We start from the raw sequence: 19,821 nt of genomic DNA, 5'->3' as shown, positions 1-19,821 counted from the left end.
ATGGCACTGAGTCTACTTTCACACTCGCGTTTTGGCTTTCCGTTTGTGACCACCGTTTCAGCGCTCTCACAAGCGGTCCAAAACGGATCAGTTTTGCTCTAATGCATTCTGAATGGATAAGGATCCTCTCAGAATGCATCAGTTTGCCTCCGTTCAGTCACCATTCCGCTCAGCAGGTGGACACCAAAACACTGCTTGCAGCGTTTTGGTGTCCGTCTGATGAAACTGAGCCAAACGGATCCGTCCTGGCACACAATGTAAGTCAATAGGGACAAATCCGCTTTCACTGACACAATCTGGGACAATAGAAAACGGATCCGTCCTCCATTGACTTTCAATGTTGTTCAAGACGGATCCGTCATGGCTATGTTAAAGATAATACAAACAGATCCGCTCTGAACGGATGCAGACGGTTGTATTATCTGAACATAGAAACATAGAATGTGTCGGCAGATAAGAACCATTTGGCCCATCTAGTCTGCCCAATATACTGAATACTATGAATAGCCCCTGGCCCTATCTTATATGAAGGATGGCCTTATGCCTATCCCATGCATGCTTAAACTCCTTCACTGTGTTCACTGATCGCAAAACGTGAGTGTGAAAGTAGCCTGGAACATCACATTCTATATAGATAACACAGAATCCGCCAATCACATTAAATAATCGTCACAGCTTACCTCCTCCCCCTCCCTGCATAGTGACCTCTGCACAAGTCATCAAGCATGCTCACAGCACTATACCATAGAAGTCAATTATCCTATGTTACACCTGGATGCTGTAAAGCATACCTGAATGCAATAAACAACAGCCCAGGTAAGATGGCTGCCCCCAAAATCAAGAAGAGAAAATGAAATAAATAAAAAATCCATAAAAAAAAAAAAATGAATGGAAAAAGAATATCTACCAGTATCGTATGTCCTATTTGAACATATAGACATTATAAAGGAAGTCATAGAACCAAAAAAGAAAAAGGCCTCACTATAACACCGTAAATTAGGGCAAACGGAGAACCATTCATATAAACCTAAAAGTGTTGCTAAAAAACAACCATAGAATGCCCAATTAAAAGTCACGCAGGTCCTACTCTAAACCTACCTATGACGTTGGGAATCTATATTCAGGAAAGCAGACCCTGCACATATAAACAGCAGAAAAAAGTTCCAGCACTATTGAAGATTCTGTTGCTTTGTCTTTATTTTCGGTAACAAATTACATCATGTGGACACCATCTCACACCCCCGCACATTGACGCGTTTCGAACTATATCGTTCTTAGTCGTAACTGCACATATAGTGTGCTGCTCCTAGTTATCTCTATGTGCATCCAGCAACCGATGAGAGGAGGAGCACGCACAGCGATATGTACCACCTAATCAAGGTCGCACATGAATGCTACTCTCAGGATAGAAGAGTCTGTTTTCCTGAATATAGATGCCCATATGGCATAGGTAGGTTTATAGTAGGACCTGTCTGATTGAGACCACCATGACACGGGTAGGTGGGCACAGATGTGTTTTGATCAAAATATATTGGCTAAGAGTCTCAGATATAATATTAGAGTGAGGACAGTCCATATATTAGGTTTTTATCTATTGTTTTAGTGCATTTTTTTTCCGTGACTTTGACCTGAATTAATAGACTGATTGATGGTCCAGCTTTAGTAGAAAAGGGGGCTGTCATGATGAGACAACCTTTTTACTGGGAGATTCAGAGCAAATGGAGAACAGGCATATTGTGTTCAATAGAAAGGAATGAATCTGTTGTCAGTAGGCTCCCCCTAGTGGTGACTGCTGACAGTCAGAATTTATTATTTGATGATATAAGAGAAACCAATGATTTGAGCTGTGTGTTAGAAACTTGAACTTTGACCCCAATAAAAATATAGTATGAATTTTTGCAGCAAGGGATTTAGTCTACAGGTCACATGAATATAAAAATAAAAAATAAAATCATTATTGCCAAAGCCTGGCCTGGACATTATAGCATATTTGGCATAAGGAAAATACAGACATTTGTCATGATGCTTGAGTATGCAAACTTTTTTTTAAAATCATTTTAACTTCAACTTTGACCGTACGTTTTATGTATCCATCATGGCAGCTTCTCACAGTATAGATTTTGGGAGAAACTTTACACATTCCTCCTTCTTCCATGTTTGAGGGGTCATTAAGAATAATGAAGCACTGTGAAAATACAAGCCCCATGTTAACAGATTGTACAAACATGGACAGGTCACCGATACCGCCTATCCTCATATAAATTTAGCCGCAGTTGATTTTTGAGACACAATTTATAGTTGATGGAAAGAAAAGGAATGTCACGAGTAGCCATTAATAAAGAAAGGGTTCACATTAAGGAGACTTTGAAGTGGAATTTTAATGTGACATCTGACATCTCCTACAAATCCATTACTCACCTTGTGGAGTCTTGTTCATGTCATAATCTTTGTCACAGGGTCATGAGAGAGGGCCGGTCTCTCTAAAGCTGCTTATCTCTGGGCTCTATGGGAAGAACGTGAATTCCACTTTCATCAAAATCTGTCTAGCTTAACAGCGATATCTATCCCCTATGTGATTCATAATTTCAAAATTTAGCCCTAAGAAGGGATACACTTCAACTATTTTACTAGAATTTCATGGATTTTCTTTTTTAAAAAGAACCCTTGATTTTTATTCATTACACAACCGCGTCTCATTTCTAGGGTTTATAGTAATCATTTTACATTCGTACAAAATGGAAAGAGTAATAGGCTGGAGGTGAAGAACTCTGAAAATTCGCCTAATTACACTGGAGGGTAAATCTTGCATTACAAAGCTGCATTAGATGCATACAGAGCCTTGAAAAAGTATTTATACCCTTTGAATTTCTCCATATTTTTTCACATTACACCCACAAACTTAAAAATGTATTTTATTGCGATTTTGTGTGATTAGCAAACACAGAGTAGCAAGTATGTGTGAAATGAAGAGAAAATGATACATGGTTTTCAAAAATTTTAAAAGGCTGGGTTCACAAGACGCTGCAAAATAATGGATTATGGGGGCTCTCTTCAGAAACTTCGACAAGGCAGGTTCTTAGGCGGATGCTGGCCGGCCTGCCTCTGTGTCTAGAAGTCTCCTCAGCCTCCTGATCACCTATAATAATCTATCCAGTTTTTATATGAACGTAGGCTGGCTGAGATGCTTATACTATCTAATATTGTGTCAAGACTGGCTTTATTTCAAGGCTTATTCCAGGGAAAGACATTTATTTATGGTTGAGCTGCAAGAAACAGGACAAGGGTGGTGCTGTATCTGGAAAAAGCAGATCTTTTTGTAAATCAATTGCTTCTCTCCTCAGTTTATTAAAAGAAAAAAATATCATGACTAGTGCATAATCACTCTCATAAATTTTAATTTTATTACTTTGAATCCAAGTTTGAGTGCTGTTCATGCCAGTGTCTCATTAACCAGTTAAGTACTAATGTTATATTAGTCCCTTTACCAATATTGATCTGTAAAGTCAATTTAAATCGAGGTCTTGCACTTCTCTAAAGCCATGATCCAAAACAGAATATAAATAATTAAAGGGGTTTTCTGAGTGTTTTATACTAATGGCTTGTCCTCAGGATGGGTCATCAATGGGGATGAGCAGACCCGTGGATGTTCGGGTTCGGCCGAACTTCAGGTCAGAGTTCGGGTTCAGGACCCAAACTTTACCCAAACTCGAACCCCATTGAAGTCAAAGGGGACCTAAACTTTGGTACACTAAAATGGCTGTAAAATAATCGTAGTAAGGGCTTGAGGGCTGCAAAAGGAAGCAAAATGGGGGTAAGAGCAGGACAGTTGCCCTGCAAACAAATGTGGAAAGTGAAATGACTTAAAATAACATAGACTAGAAAAAAATAAAAAATAACAATCTAGAACTAGGAGGCGGATGTCAAAGTGGAGTAGGAGGTTGAGGAGGCATGGACGTGGCAGTGTAGGTGGTGGAGGAGGAGGTAGCCAACACTGTTTTTGTTGTTTTTTAATCTTTCTTTTTCCTTTTATTTATTTTTTTTTTTTAAATTTTTTATAAATTTTGGAAGACCCCAAAACATTGGGAAATATAAAAGAGAATGCAAGGAGAAAGTGTGCTGGAGTATAGCAATCGCTGGGTGCGGCCAGTATACTTGTCTACTCAGCACAAGGTATGGACAAGTCCTCTGTAGGGTTAAGCAAACCCAAACTGCAACGTTCGGGTTCATACCGAACTTTGCGAGTTCAGGGACCCAGACCCGAACCCGGACTTTTTCACTGAAGTTCAGGTTCGGGTTCTGTGTTTAGGTGATTTTATTATTTTCCATTATAACATGGTTGTAACAGAAAATAATAGCATTCTTAAGACAGAATGCTAAATAAAATGGCCATTAAGGGGTTAAAAATAATTTAAAAAACACATCATCCACTTGATCGCGCAGCCGGTATCCTCTTCTTTCTTCTTTCTGCAGCACCTGCAAAAGGACCTGCAATGACATCACCATGCATCCTTCTATTTTCATTTAGCAGGACCTGCAATGACGTCACCGGCACCGCGCTCACCATATGGTGACCGAACCCGAACTTTGACCTGAAGTTCATCCGAACCCGGTGAACCCGAACTTCTATGGGTCTGCTCATCCCGAGTCCTGTGGACAGGTGGCTGCGCTTGTCTGTGATTATTCCCCCTGCCATGCTAAACACACTTTCGGACAAAATACTTTCTGCAGGGCAGGCCAAGGCATAAAGGGCAAGCTCAGGCCATGTGTCCAATTTGGAGACCCAGAAGTTGAATGGGGAAGACCCATCAGTCAGTAAGTGTAGGAATGTGCACACGTACTGTTCCACCATGTTGCTGAAATGCTGACTCCTGCTAAGACGTTCTGTATCAGTTGGTGGTTCTGCTTGTTGAGGCATGCTGACAAAGCTTTTCCACATTTCGGCCATGCTAACCCTCCCTTCTGAGGTGCTGGCGGTGTCCCAGCTGCGTTGGCGACTTCTTCCTCCTCCTCTGCCTTCGACTTGTGCTTCCACTGAGCCCCTGCTGTCATTAAGGACAGCATGTTGTCCTTGCAGCGGGGATCCAGCAGGGTGGCCACCCAGTAATCAGCACTGGTTAGAATGTGGGCAACTCGGCGGTCATTGCGCAGGCACTGCAGCATGTAGTCGCTCATGTGTGCCAGGCTGCCCAGAGGCAATGACAAGCTATCTTATGTGTTCTCTGTATCCCCCCAGCCAAGCTCCATTGATGCCCATAAGCTGCTTTGGGTGCCACCCTGCTGTGAACATGGTTCCTCCTCATCATCATCCTCCTCCTCCTCCTCATTCAGCAGAAATGTGCCCTGGCCTCTGTTGGTGCAGGAACCCACCCTCCGAACCACTTGTGAATGACTGGCCTGATAACCGTGGAAATGATCCCTCTTCCTCCTCCTCTTCCTCCTGTGCCACAACCTCTTCATCATCGCCCGAAGTGTTTTTTCAAGGAGACATAGAAATGGGATAGTAACGCTGAGGGCTGCGTCATCGGCACTGACCATGTTGGTGGAGTACTCGAAACAGCGCAACACAGCACACACGTCCCGAATGGAGGCCCACTTGTTGGGCCTCACCATTCGTACACCGGTATTCGGGCCTACAAAATGACGCTGAACTCCTGACGCTTACGTGCACCTGAGGAAGGTGTTTCAATGGGCGTGTAGCTGGCAAAGATCGACCACGTCCTCTCCCTGCAACAGGAGCTCCACCAGAACCAGCAGCACCACGACCAGGGCCACGTCCATTATTTGATGCTCTCCTCATTCTTGAAGGTCACCCACCAAACTAACAGACCCTGTCACGTATGCAGTGTATTCACACTAAAAATGGGAATATGTCACCCACCAAACTAACAGACGGATTAACTATATTAATTTCCCTGTCACATATGCACTGCAGGTTTACCTCACATCAAAAATGGGTATATATCATCCACCGAACTAACAGACAGATTAACTATTATATTTTTGTGTCAGGGGAACAAATATGGTGCATTGCACCCACAAAAAAATCACTATAGGTCACCCACAGAATTAACAACCAGATTAATTATTATATTTCTGTGTCAGAGGTACAAAGATGGTGCATTGCACCCACAAAAAATCATTATAGGTCACCCACAAAACAAATAGTCAGATTCCTAACACTCCCTCGCTTTAGCTGCCTGCTTCCCGTCCCTGCACTACTCAGAGCTGATGGGCGGTGCTACACGTGATCCAGCTTTTATAGAGGCTGGGTCACATGATGCACTGGCCAATCACAGCCATGCCATTACTAGGCATGGCTGTGATGGCTTCTAAGTGCCCAAGGCTTAAAAGCTTGTTGATTGGCTGCCCTGCAGTCTTTTAAAAGCTGTATTAGATGCCCAAACACCAAAAAGTTCGGGTTCAGGTCCGGGTACCCGAACTCGCAAAGTTCGGTATGGACCCGAACTTTACAGTTCAGGTTCGGTCAACACTAGTCATCAATGTCAGAGTGGCAGGAGTTGCACCTATATCTCCTGACTCCTGTCAATGTGAATCCACTGAGGCACCGGCGTAGACCACCATTGGTCAAGCTGGAATACCTTTGGCTGTCATACACTTCAGGGATCATATGGGATCATCCCTATGCACGCAAGTAACACAATCTATATTTTATGATGTGGCTCACATCAGTAATCATATGTGACCACCCCTATCTGGCTATTTACTGGCACTTTATTATCACTGTTTACCTTGACATGGTGCGGTACCTTTAAAGCACTTTGGCCCTGTTGGTTCCTGACTATACAGGGATCACGTCCACCAAAAATGAATGTATAGGGGCCTGTTCTGGTCCATTTGTCTGGCTGGACGATATATTATATCATAAGAGCTATCTGTCGTGAATGATTAATGTACTGTTGTAACGAATGACAGCCTGTTATGGATGACAACTTTATAAGTGTTATCAGTGAGAAGGAATATTGTGTTTTCTTCACTTAAACATTGATGCCTATTAGTACACTGAATCGTGTGTCCCCTGATGAGCCCAGGTTATTGGTGTGGGCGAAACGCGTTTGGATTGAGGCGCCTACGTGTGTGCTGTTGCTTTAGGGCAGCAATTCCAGGCGCCTATAATATTGCATCTAAACCAATAATGTGTTTGGCATCTTGATAGACAGCTGCACTGCGAATTATACCAATGTGTGTACTCAGCAGCTGCTTAGAATATGTAATTAGATTATTGTATATACCGAGTATCTTTACTCTTTTGTATCGTTTAAACAACATATTATATTGAGCACTTGTTATATATAATGCATATACAGCAGTAGATACTCTGCTGCTTTGTGTACTGAAGAGTTATTATTTTTTGTACCTAGACTAGGCCATTACCAACTGGGCATCCGACCAAGCTCTGCCCAGTACATCCCTTAATAGGGATAAACAATAAAGTATTGGAATCGCACTCACCAGATCTCACGGTCAACCGGAATGCAACAGCCCACCTGGAGTCCAAGATTCTTTAGGGCTCCCTCATGATGAATCCGAAAAAAAGCAATGGAGGCAGCATATCCGGTAAAAAAACCCTTTTATTGGGTCCAGCCAAGTGAACTTGACGTGCAAAAAAGTAGTGACGTTTCGGCCGCTGCACAGCCTTTATCAAACACACTGTGTGTTTTAAAGGTACCTGCTTAAATATACTAAAACACACCCCCTATCAATGGGGTGACCAATGACAGAGAAAAGAAATACTGATGTCATTCAAAGTGCGCCCACAGGTGCTCATTCAAAGTGTCTCATTCCTATAAGTTAAGTCCCCTGTCCCACATACCTTCACCTTGCACGTGTGTCACGGCGTATCCAGGGCTCTGGCGCGCATGTCGGGAGAGAGGGAGCAACGTCACTGGCCGCTTTACTCCGAGTCAGCTGACCGCAGGAAGCTCCGCCCCTTCGTCGCACGTCATTACCAGTCTCCCGGCATGGGCGCCGTTGCAGGCGGCGGGGAGGAGGTGACTCCCAGGCGTCCTTGGCAACGGCGCCCATGCCGGGAGACTGGTAATGACGTGCGACGAAGGGGCGGAGCTTCCTGCGGTCAGCTGACTCGGAGTAAAGCGGCCAGTGACGTTGCTCCCTCTCTCCCGACATGCGCGCCAGAGCCCTGGATACGCCGTGACACACGTGCAAGGTGAAGGTATGTGGGACAGGGGACTTAACTTATAGGAATGAGACACTTTGAATGAGCACCTGTGGGCGCACTTTGAATGACATCAGTATTTCTTTTCTCTGTCATTGGTCACCCCATTGATAGGGGGTGTGTTTTAGTATATTTAAGCAGGTACCTTTAAAATACACAGTGTGTTTGATAAAGGCTGTGCAGCGGCCGAAACGTCACTACTTTTTTGCACGTCAAGTTCACTTGGCTGGACCCAATAAAAGGTTTTTTTTACCGGATATGCTGCCTCCATTGCTTTTTTTCGGATTCATCCCTTAATAGGGTCAGTCTAGGGCATTCCAGGAGGTTCCTGAACACGGGATCGTCCCTATCGGAGCGGCCATTCCGTTTTTAGGCAGGGACCATGCATTATAGGGCCATATCTAGGGACAGGCCCAAATCAGGAAGCAATAACCCTGCCTATATCACGGTGTCCTCAAGTACCTCGGTGAGGAACAGGAACATTGCCTAAGAGCGCATAAATTGCATATCCACTCATACAGTGTCGTTTTTTTATTTTCTTCTTCTTCTTTTTCTTTCTGTGTTTTGTTTTCGTGGGAGTTTGTTATTTTATACGTACTAAACATTAAAGGCAACGTTTTATAACAGGAGGTACCCTGTGATTAAATAATATATACATACCATCCGTGTTTATTCTCCCTCTGACGGGATATCATCTTAGCTGTGATTTCCTGTCTTTCCTGGCCCAACTGTCTTTGACCTCTCCATATACTGTAGGTGGAGGATTAATAGTGAGGTGGACAACATGTCTGGAATTACTTCTATGGGAGTTGTCAAATCAGGCAGAATCTACCTCACCAGGGGACATTATGGAGATAGTTGTGGGTGCCATAAGTGTCTACCACATCAGACATCTATGGCATATATTTTTGATAGGAATACCTTGGTACAATGGTTTACTGTAGATCTGGTTCCAAGCCATGTGTAATGAATGCATATTTTATTATTGATTTTGAATAGAATATTCATTTTTGTTAATCCATTGTGTTACATAGGGGTATAGCTCTAAGAAGAAGCAACAGTTGCACTCGGGCCTTAGTGCCTGTTGGGGCTCAATGACACCTTTATCAGTTTTAAAAATTGATTCATGATGGTTATGTTTGGAGCAACGGGGATCTCTTAGTTTTGAAGCAGTTGCTATATAACTGCCTTAAACCTGAATCTGGTTCTGTAAAATTTTGTGCTGGAGGTGATTTGCCTGGTCACATGACCTTCCATCAGTGGCCATCTTAAGGACAAGGCAATGTGGACAGCACATAAGATTTGCCTTACAAGGGGACACAGCAAAAATAGCAAATGACACAGAATATCAACAAAGTGTCATCTTAGATACATATTGGTCACAAGTAGCCAGTAAGTGGCAATACCCTTTAAGTGATTTTGCTCTACTCAAGTCCTGAGGGTATCTGAGTACTGAGAGTCATAGTAAGCGCTTTGAAGAGTGACCGCTATAGGTGAAGTCAAGTTCTGCAATCTTGCAAACAACCAGTTTGGAGGAGCCTTGGTATAGGTATTGCATAGGCCACCAGCACGGTACATCTTAGGTGTTACAAAACAATTCACAATTTAAGTAATATAGGAAAATATATGAAATTAGTACTCATGACTAATTAAACAGTTTTGGTCTCTTTTCACTTCTTTTGAAACTTGGGTTTACTATTGCAGATTTTTGTTTATGATGATAAATGATTTCCTATTATGAGTAAAGGCAAAGAGCCAACATACGTAGAATCATTAGCCCCTCTGTATCCTACTACCCTTGAGATTTCAATGCTTTCTTGAAGAGAGTCTTGTACTGTGTACAAAAGAGGTTCATAAATGTCTTCAAGGGGAATTTTCTATGTCAGAAGACTTTCAAATTTTACCTGTCCTGGGATGTTATTTAAAACATTTGTTTCTGCTGAATGGACACCAATTAGTACCGATGCGCTGAAGCATTCTTGCTCACTCCCGTCATTTTAAAGATGCAACAAACGAGCTGATTATGATTAATGTAATTATTATCATACCATTATGAGATTATGTTGTGTAAAGACACTGCACCTTTGCACTCAACTGCATTAAATACTTTCATAATCCTTCTCATTGCTCTGCCACCTCTTCTTAACATTTGGCTCTCAGCATGGGAGTACATTTTCCTAGTTGCTGCTTTCACTGAACATAGCATGTTTTTATAGATAACAGGGGTGAGGAAAGTCATTGGAGAATGGATGTCATTTCCCGTAATGGCGATGAAAGTTTTTTTTCCCATTATAAAAGCAATTTATACTTTCTTACATCGGCATATTTAGAAAGATGCATTACATACTTAACATCCCTAACTTTGCACAAAACTAATGGCGCCGAACTGGGTACTCTTATACAGTATTTCTATGTGCTTTTACTGTTATAGGTGAATTCACATCTAACCCATGACTGGCTAAAGTCAGAAGATCTTTGGGTGGAATGGGAAAAAAATGCGATGCTGATGGTAGAATGCTGAACCATTGGGAAAGTTGTTAACAATGTGCTGAGAAATATAGAATACAGTGAAACCTCTGAGATGCATCCACCCAAAACTGCATTGCAAGATGGTCCACTTATGGGGTGGTCCACCTATAAAAGAGGCTACTATGCAAACTAAATGACGGGACTGAAAATGTTTCATATCTGATCTAGGTAAAGGGGTGATCGTCACAAAGAAGATTCTGCGTTGCCCTGAAATTTGTAGTCTTAGGCCCAGAAGAGGCATGTCAGACAGTGTAGGTTCCATCTGTGGAAGCCACCTTGTCTCTGGTAGATGGGCCTGACACCATTTTGATCGAAAATGTGCTCAAGGAACTTCTTATTTTCATAAAGAAAGTATAGCAGTGAAGCAATTCAGATTTAGCCATGTTCCCAGGGTTTGCATTTGTCTTCGCGCATGGAACAGTGGGCTGCTGCATATAGTTTTTGATCGTTTAGAAAGGGGTCACTATATCAAGATATGAACATTCTTTTCTGCTGTGTCATGTCTCATAGGTTTTTGGAGGCACCATAATTCCCCATCTGCTATTGCTAAAATAAATTAAAGAGGACCTGTTTGTTATAGTACATAATTGTATTTCACTTGATATGAAAATAGTGGAGCATCTACTGTTATGGTTCTAACTTGCGCATTCCTTCTGTTAATCCTACTAGACGTTTATGAATAAATTGACAACTGGATGTTACGAGTTGGGGGGCTGTCCCTACAGAGTCTGACACTGTCCAATAAGTGCTGACAGTGGCAGAATGTGTATGGACACCCCATTTGACAAGGGGAATGCCAGCACCCTGTTGGCAATTTATCTATAGACGTCTAATGGAAATAACAGAGGAACGGCACAATAGATAGTTATACAAAAACCACCCTGTGCAAGACTTTGTGTGGTATCGTCAATCAAGATGGCCGCGATACCCTCTCTGTAAGCAAATGGATGAGGTGAGTATGTATTTTTATTTTATTTTTTTACAGCCATTTCAGGAAAAAAATATTTATTTATTTTGCTCATTTATTTAACGCTACTATATTCCTCAGGGCTTTACAGACATTAGCATCAAGTTGTCCCCAATGGGACTCACAATCTGTGTTCTTTATCCGTATGTCTTTGGAGTGTGAGGGGAAACCAGAGTACTCAGGGAAACCCATGCATACACGAGGATAACATACAAACTCCATGCAGATGTTGTCCTTGGTCGAATTTGAACCTAGGACCCCAGCTCTGCAAGGCACCAGTGCTACCGTGTTACCACAAAGTGCCAGGAAATTTAGCTTTGCAGCAAATCAAATTTTCCCTGAAATTCAGATCAAAATCAATTTGTTTGGCTGCAATTCACTTAACACTAATTATAAGGACTATAGTAGGGCAGAGTCTTTATATTAAGTTCGCAGTACTGCCATCCATAATGAATATATATTATTATGATGTATTAATTCCTCAAAATGTTGAATATATAATTGGTGCTAAATGTTAATGGATGCACAAATGCAAAAGGAATTGCCAGTCCCATTTGCAGGCAATAACTTTAAAGGTGTTGTCATTTTGGCTGGACTTTCTTTGGAGTGATCAGCTCTAATCTGTGGGCAGGACGTGCTCAATTCCTCTACAGCGTCACCACAGGGGAAATAAGATATTGCACATTCTGTATGAAATTATAGGTTATTATTTGTAATGTATGGACTAGTTTGGTACTCTACAGTGATAGGTGCTCTTTGTAGCCAATCTCTGTTGTGGCTAACAGATGAGGGTCATGAAGAGAGAACCACCCTCTATTAGCCAAAACTCTAGTAAGGTATTTTAAAATAGTTTCTCTAAATCAGGCACTCCTTTTAAATGCTGCATTCTTTTACAACGCAGTCCATATTTTTAGTATATTTGTTAAAAAATGAATATTTTACATAGCTGCCTCACTAACATAACATGGTATGTTCTAACTCCAAATAGAAGGAAGTGAAGTTGCCTTGAATCCCTTCATCTCATGCAGGTATTCTCTCGTATGCTGTTTTTGAAGTACAGTCCACATGCACTTAAAGGGAAATGGTCACCTCCAAAAACCATCCCAAGCCGCCAGCAGTACCTGAGAGTAGCCAGCAGCGTGTTTCTGACAATCGTTTTCTTCCTGAAGACAGATGAAGCAAAAGCTCAGAAAACGTTCTTTTTACCATGCCTGAAGTCAAGGGGGCAGCGCCCTCCTTGCTTCAAGTCAAGGTACCCGCGTCCCCTTCCCTGCCCCTTTGCTTGTGACTGCCAGCCGGCTGTTCGGCAAAGGCAGCCGAACTCTTGTGCATAAGCGCTGTCAGTCACAGCGAAGGGGCAGGGAAGGGGGCGTGGTTACCGTGACTTGAAGCAAGGAGGCCGCTGCCCCCGTGACTTCAAGCCTGACTAGAAACTCACGCAGGCAGGGGATAAAATAAAGTTTTCTGGGCTTTTGCTTCATCGGCCTTCTGGAAGAAAACGATCGTCGGAAACATGCTGCTGGCTACTCTCAGGTACTGCTGGCGGCTTGGGATGGTTTTTGGAGGTGGCAGGTTCCCTTTAATATTCCATTGCCATTCCTATATTTTCAAGGAGTGGTGTGACAAGCAAGATGATTAAAACTAATTATACTATGAGGCTTCTCTGGTGCATAACTGCTCATTTATGATTTAAGATGGGCATGTTCAATCATGATCAAGGATATCCTTCTATGTTTTGTATAAGATGTACTAGTCATTTGGTACCAGTTGTATTATTACTTTGCTATAAAAGTTACTATTTTTGATAGAATAAGGAGGACATAGCCATCAGGTTTACTCCGTCATTGTCAGATGACCTTCATCTATTTATTGAGGAAGGTAAAAAGCTCCACCGAAGATGTGTTTAAAAATGTATGTAAGACCTACTGTATATACTCTTTCCTACATGATTTGTATGATAGCATGGCCTAGATTTTTGAAAGGTTGTTAGCTTTTAGCACTTCTTCCATGGGTATGCTTATTTTTATAAATGTAGGTCAATTTGTTTGTCGTTTGTCGAGAACAATACATTTGAAACCTGTGTCCTTTCTGGGAATTGTACAAATACATCAGGACCTTGGTAATGTAACAGCGTCTCGGAGAAAAAGATGATGAAAACATGATCATTAATCTTTCAGGTGCGGCATGACTATATATAAGTTCTAGACTCACAGATCACCCTGATACGAGTCTCAATGGCTCTTAATATCTGGAAATGAGCAATGATTAATGTCCATTATGGCAGTTGTTAAGTTTTCATATCATCAAGTAACTGTTCAAAATAAATAACTCGACATGTTAATTACAAGTAGGCCTTTATTCATCCATAATAAAATAGAGTTACTGTGTGAAGAAGTCTTTGGGATCATGGGTAAAGGGTGATTTGACAGCAGGGGGGATGTCAAGTCCTACTAGGCATTGGGCCAAGGGGTTGGGCCAAAGAGGAGAGGTGGGTTGATAGATTGGGTGAAGCCAAGGCGTGATATTGATATCTATTGGGGGGGGGGGGGCATTGTTGTGCACAAGCATGGGGACCCAGTAGGTAAGGGGTGCACCTGAAAACAGCTAGCAGCTTCCTAGAGATAGGGGCTTTTGATGAGTTTGTGGAGAGCAAAGGCCCATTTAATAGTCTCAAAGGGGATTTCTGCTGTCTGTGCCCTCCCATTTACTGTATTATATGAAGTGGTATTTTAAAAAGTTTACAAAAAGCTTACAATACATGAAATTTTTGAAAAATATTATTCGATTCCCTTTCCAAAATATCATCCTGATCCACAAGGAATACCCACGTGCACGTATAACTACGGGTGATATTTCTAGATTAGCTTATTTATCATATAAATGCTTTGCGTAACTAATTGTATTTCCTATCTTAAGGTTATATTACACTACCCAACGTACAGGCAGTGCGAGCTCCGATGGAGAGAAGAGATCATGGGCGCTCACTTGCATCGGCCTGATTTCACAGGCCCATGCAAACTGAATGCAGGGGGAGAATAATTTGTCAGTTCCTCATTGAGTTCTATTCTCGGGATGTGCCGCTGATAATCGGGCATTGTTTACTCATTCATCGGGTGATTTGGTTTCATTGATTATATGATCCAATTATCTGGAATGAGTGTTCGTATGAACATTTGTCCCCGATAATTATCCTGAAAATCAGGCAGTCTAATAGAACCTGTATTCTGAAGTATGGCATGTGCTGAAAGAATCCAGCTCTACCACTAAACACTAGGTGAATATACTATCATTTAGAATGCCATTGCCACAAAGGAAACCATAATATTCTGTAGACGAGTGTCACAGAATATTATGCTACATGTATTGGAGTAGGCAAATGTCATGGTCTTACCTTCTGCTGTTCTCCTTCGTTTGACATGTGCTGGCGGCCATCTTGGTTTCTGGGTTTCTTGTAGCCTCCCACCCTGCGGCTTCTCCTTCCCACTGGGAGGAGCTGGATGCCTAGCTCATATATATAGGAGGTCTGTGGCTTCAGTTCCTTGCTTGGTCCTCCTGTGTGCACATGCTTCTAAGACTGCTGCTGCTTCTGGTTCCTGATCCTGGCCTCGTCTGACTACCCCGCTGGTTCCTGATCCTGGCTTCGTCTGACTACCCTTCTGGTTCCTGATCCTGGCTTCGTCTGACTACCCCTCTGGTTCCTGACCCCTGGCTTCGCAAGACCCTGCCCCGGTTTAGCCATCCGTTTAAACTTTTGCTTACAGCTTGATTTGCAATAAAGCCTTCTTATTTCCACGTATCTCTTGTTGTACGTCTGGTTCATGGTTCCTTGACATTAGGACCAAGCCATGAATTCTGACGGTACAGGGCCATCCTCGCTACCTACGCTGGTTGCCAGACTTGATCAGCAGGATCACCTGTTGGGTCGGTTCGCTGTGGCGTTGCAAACCCTGCTTGAACGCACGGCTCATTTCGCTTCCGTTGCCGATGGGTCGGTTGTCGCTCCTGGGCCCGCTCCTACTGCCGCTCCGGTTGTTGCGCCAGAGTCTACCCCGACACCTGTTGCTGCGCCTGCGGTGTCTCAGGGTATGACCGGTTCTGCCCCCCTTCCACAGCGCTTTGGGGGAGAGCCAACTCAGTGCCGAGGTTTCCTTAACCAGGTGGGCATTTATTTCGAGTTGCTGCCACATGCCTTTCCTACTGAGAGATCAAAGGTGGGCTTCTTGATCTCGCTGCTCTCGGACAAGGCCTTGGCCTGGGCCAGCCCTTTATGGGAGAACAACAATCCGGTGGTTGCCGAGTTTTCCGGTTTTGTTGCTTCTCTTCGGAAGGTATTCGATGTGCCGGCTCGTGCTGCCTCTGCTGCGAAGCTCCTTATGTCCATCAGACAGGGTTCACGATCCGTAGCTGAATACGCCATTGAGTTTCGTACCCTGGCAGCAGAGGTGGGCTGGAATAATGAGGCTCTGGTCGCTGCTTTCTCTCATGGTCTCTCGGATGCCTTGAAGGATGAGGTTGCAGCTAAGGACCTACCAGTGGAGCTCGAGTCTCTTATTTCTTTCCTGATTTTGATTGACACCAGACTCAGGGAGAGACCTTCCTTTAAGGAGAGCCTGCGGAGGTCTTCTAACAGATTGGCGCCTACGTTTGCTGTCCCACCCGTGCCTCCCTCTCCTCCCACGCCTCCTGGGGATGACTTGTCTGGGGGTGAACCCATGCAGCTGGGGTTTGCTCGCCTGTCCGAGGGGGAGAGGGTACTCCGGAGACGCGAGGGCCGATGCATGTACTGTGGTCTCGGTGGGCATTTTCGGTTGGCATGTCCGAACCGTCCGGGAAACGCTCGCACCTGAGATCCTGTCGGGGGCAGATCTTGGGTGGAGTCTCCTCGTCCCCGGTTTCCCGTGTTGACAAACCACTGATCACTGTTGTCCTCTCCTGGGTCGGGGGCTCGGTGACGACCCAGGCGTTGGTGGACTCTGGTGCTGGTGGTTTGTTCATTGATAGTGTGTTCGCTGCCGCCAATTCCATTCCTCTGCAGCCTCGAGGTTCCCCACTGGCTCTTGAGGCGATAGACGGCAGACCCCTTCTGCCGCCACACGTGACTCATGAGACCCTTCCAGTGGGGATAGCCATTGGTGCCGTTCACAGAGAGTCAGTCTGTCTCCAGGTTATTTCGTCTCCACACTACTCGGTGGTCTTGGGGTACCCCTGGCTCCAGAAGCATAATCCGACTTTCGATTGGAGATCGGCCGAGATCCTCTCGTGGTCACCGCAGTGTGGGGCTAGTTGCATCCATGGGCCTGTCAAGTTGCTGTGTACTTCCTCGGACTCTCTGTTGCCTCCTGAATACGAAGAGTACCGGGATGTATTCGATAAGGTGCGTGCGGTTGCCCTACCTCCGCACCGCCCATACGATTGTGCCATAGAGTTACAATCTGGTGCCGTTCCTCCTCGTGGCAAGGTCTATCCACTGTCGGTAGCGGAGAATGAGGCCATGGAGGAGTACGTGAGGGAGGCGCTTTCACGCGGACACATCCGCAAATCCTCGTCCCCGTCAGGGGCTGGATTTTTCTTTGTGAAAAAGAAGGGCGGTGAGTTGAGGCCTTGCATCGATTACAGGGGTCTCAATCGCATCACGATCAAGAACGCTTACCCGATACCCTTGATTTCCGAGCTGTTCGATCGCCTCAAAGGGGCCACGGTCTTTACCAAACTCGACCTGAGGGCGGCATATAACCTGGTAAGGATCAAGGCGGGCGATGAGTGGAAGACCGCGTTTAACACCAGGACCGGTCATTATGAATCCTTGGTTATGCCCTTTGGGTTGTGCAATGCGCCCGCAGTCTTCCAGGAATTCATCAACGATGTTTTCCGTGACCTGTTGCAGCAGTGTGTGGTGGTCTATTTGGATGACATCTTGGTATATTCTGAATCCATGGAGGCCCACATTATGGATGTCAGACGAGTGTTGCAACAGTTACGAGAGAACAGGCTGTTCGGTAAGCTTGAGAAATGCGAATTTCACCGATCCCAGGTAACCTTCTTAGGTTACATCATTTCCGCTGAGGGGTTCTCCATGGATCCTGAGAAGGTTTCGGCTGTCTTACAGTGGCCCCAGCCCAGTGGTCTTCGTGCCCTGCAGCGCTTTTTGGGCTTCGCCAATTATTATCGGAAGTTCATCAGGGACTTTTCTATGCTAGCCAAGCCTCTCACGGATCTGACCAGGAAGGGCAGTAATTTCCAGGTCTGGCCGCTCGAGGCCATCCGAGCTTTTGAGGCTCTAAAGTCCGCCTTTGTGTCGGCTCCGATTCTGTCGCATCCCAACCCTGGGTTGCCCTTTGTCCTCGAGGTGGACGCGTCTGAGACGGGAGTAGGCGCCCTTCTGTCTCAGCGTAGAACACCAGAGGGTCCTCTGCTTCCTTGTGCGTTTTACTCCCGGAAACTGTCTTCCGCGGAGTGCAACTATCAGATTGGTGACAGGGAGTTATTGGCCATCGTGCAGGCCCTTAAAGAATGGAGGCACTTGCTCGAGGGTTCGGTGGTTCCGGTTCTCATCCTGACGGACCACAAGAATCTGACCTACCTTTCTGAGGCCAAGAGATTGACACCACGTCAGGCCAGATGGGCTCTGTTCTTGTCACGTTTTAATTACGTGGTCTCCTACCTACCCGGTTCCAAGAACATCAGAGCGGATGCCTTATCACGGCAGTACTCCGAGCTGTCCGGGGAGGAGTCGATTCCGACTTCGGTCATACCTCCGAATCAGATCCTGGTCGCCATTCGCACCAGCCTGACCTCTCCCCTGGGTGAGCAGATTTTGGCGGCTCAATCTGGTGCTCCCTCTGGGAGACCCAACGGCAGATGTTTTGTGCCTGAGGAGTTGCGCACTCGGTTGTTGCGAACCTACCATAACTCCAAGGCCGCGGGGCATCCTGGAAAGAATCAGCTGTCCTGGGCTGTTTCACGTCTGTTCTGGTGGCCTTCTCTACGTTCCGACATCGCCGCATATGTAGCGGCATGCTCCGTTTGTGCCCAGAGTAAGTCCCCTCGGCACCTTCCGTTGGGCCTTTTGCAACCCATAGCCCGGGGAGCGCCCATGGTCACACCTGGGGATGGATTTCATTGTGGACCTCCCTGCATCCCGAGGCCATACGGTCATTCTCATGATTGTGGATCGGTTTTCCAAAATGTGCCACTGTGTTCCTCTCAAGAAGTTACCCTCTGCACAAGAGTTGGCCACGATTTTCGCCAGGGAGGTCTTCCGGTTGCACGGTTTGCCCAAGGAGATTGTGTCGGATCGGGGGAGTCAGTTTGTGTCCAGGTTCTGGCGCGCCTTTTGCTCCCAGTTGGGGATTCATCTCTCTTTCTCCTCGGCCTACCACCCTCAGTCCAATGGGGCCGCAGAACGATCCAATCAGGCCTTGGAGCAATTCCTTCGTTGCTATGTCTCCGATCACCAAGACAATTGGGTTGACCTCCTGCCTTGGGCTGAGTTTGCCAGGAACACGGCGGTGAACTCTTCCTCTGGGACGTCTCCCTTCATGGCCAATTATGGGTTCCAACCTGCCGTGTTACCGGAGGTATTCTCTCCCCAGGATATTCCGGCGGTGGAGGATCACCTTTCCGTCCTACGTGCTTCTTGGGTACAGATCCAGAGGTCCCTTGAGGTATCTGCGCAGCGCCAGAGACTCCAGGCTGATCGCAGACGAGCGCCCGCTCCTTCCTACCAGGTCGGAGACCGTGTATGGTTGTCCACCCGCAACCTCAACCTTCGAGTGCCCACTCCCAAGCTGGCGCCTCGCTTTGTTGGTGCCTTCCGAGTGCTTCGCAGGGTAAACCCGGTAGCCTATGCCCTTGCGCTTCCTCCTGGCATGCGGATCTCCAACGTGTTTCATGTCTCCCTGTTGAAGCCATTGGTGTGTAATCGTTTCACTTCCTCGGTTCCTCGGCCTCGTCCGGTCCAAGTGGGCAATCGTGAGGAGTATGAGGTGAGCAATATCCTGGACTCACGCCTGGTCCGCGGTCGGTTGCAGTTTTTGGTCCATTGGCGTGGTTATGGTCCAGAGGAGCGTTCCTGGGTTCCCTCCGCAGATGTCCATGCTCCTGCCTTGCTCCGAGCCTTCCACGCACGCTT

Source organism: Bufo gargarizans, chromosome 5 (genome assembly GCF_014858855.1).
Source record: "Bufo gargarizans isolate SCDJY-AF-19 chromosome 5, ASM1485885v1, whole genome shotgun sequence".
Classification (NCBI taxonomy): Eukaryota; Metazoa; Chordata; class Amphibia; order Anura; family Bufonidae; genus Bufo; species Bufo gargarizans.
The sequence above is the reverse complement of the archived record's forward strand: the minus strand, read 5'-3'. Positions refer to the sequence as shown.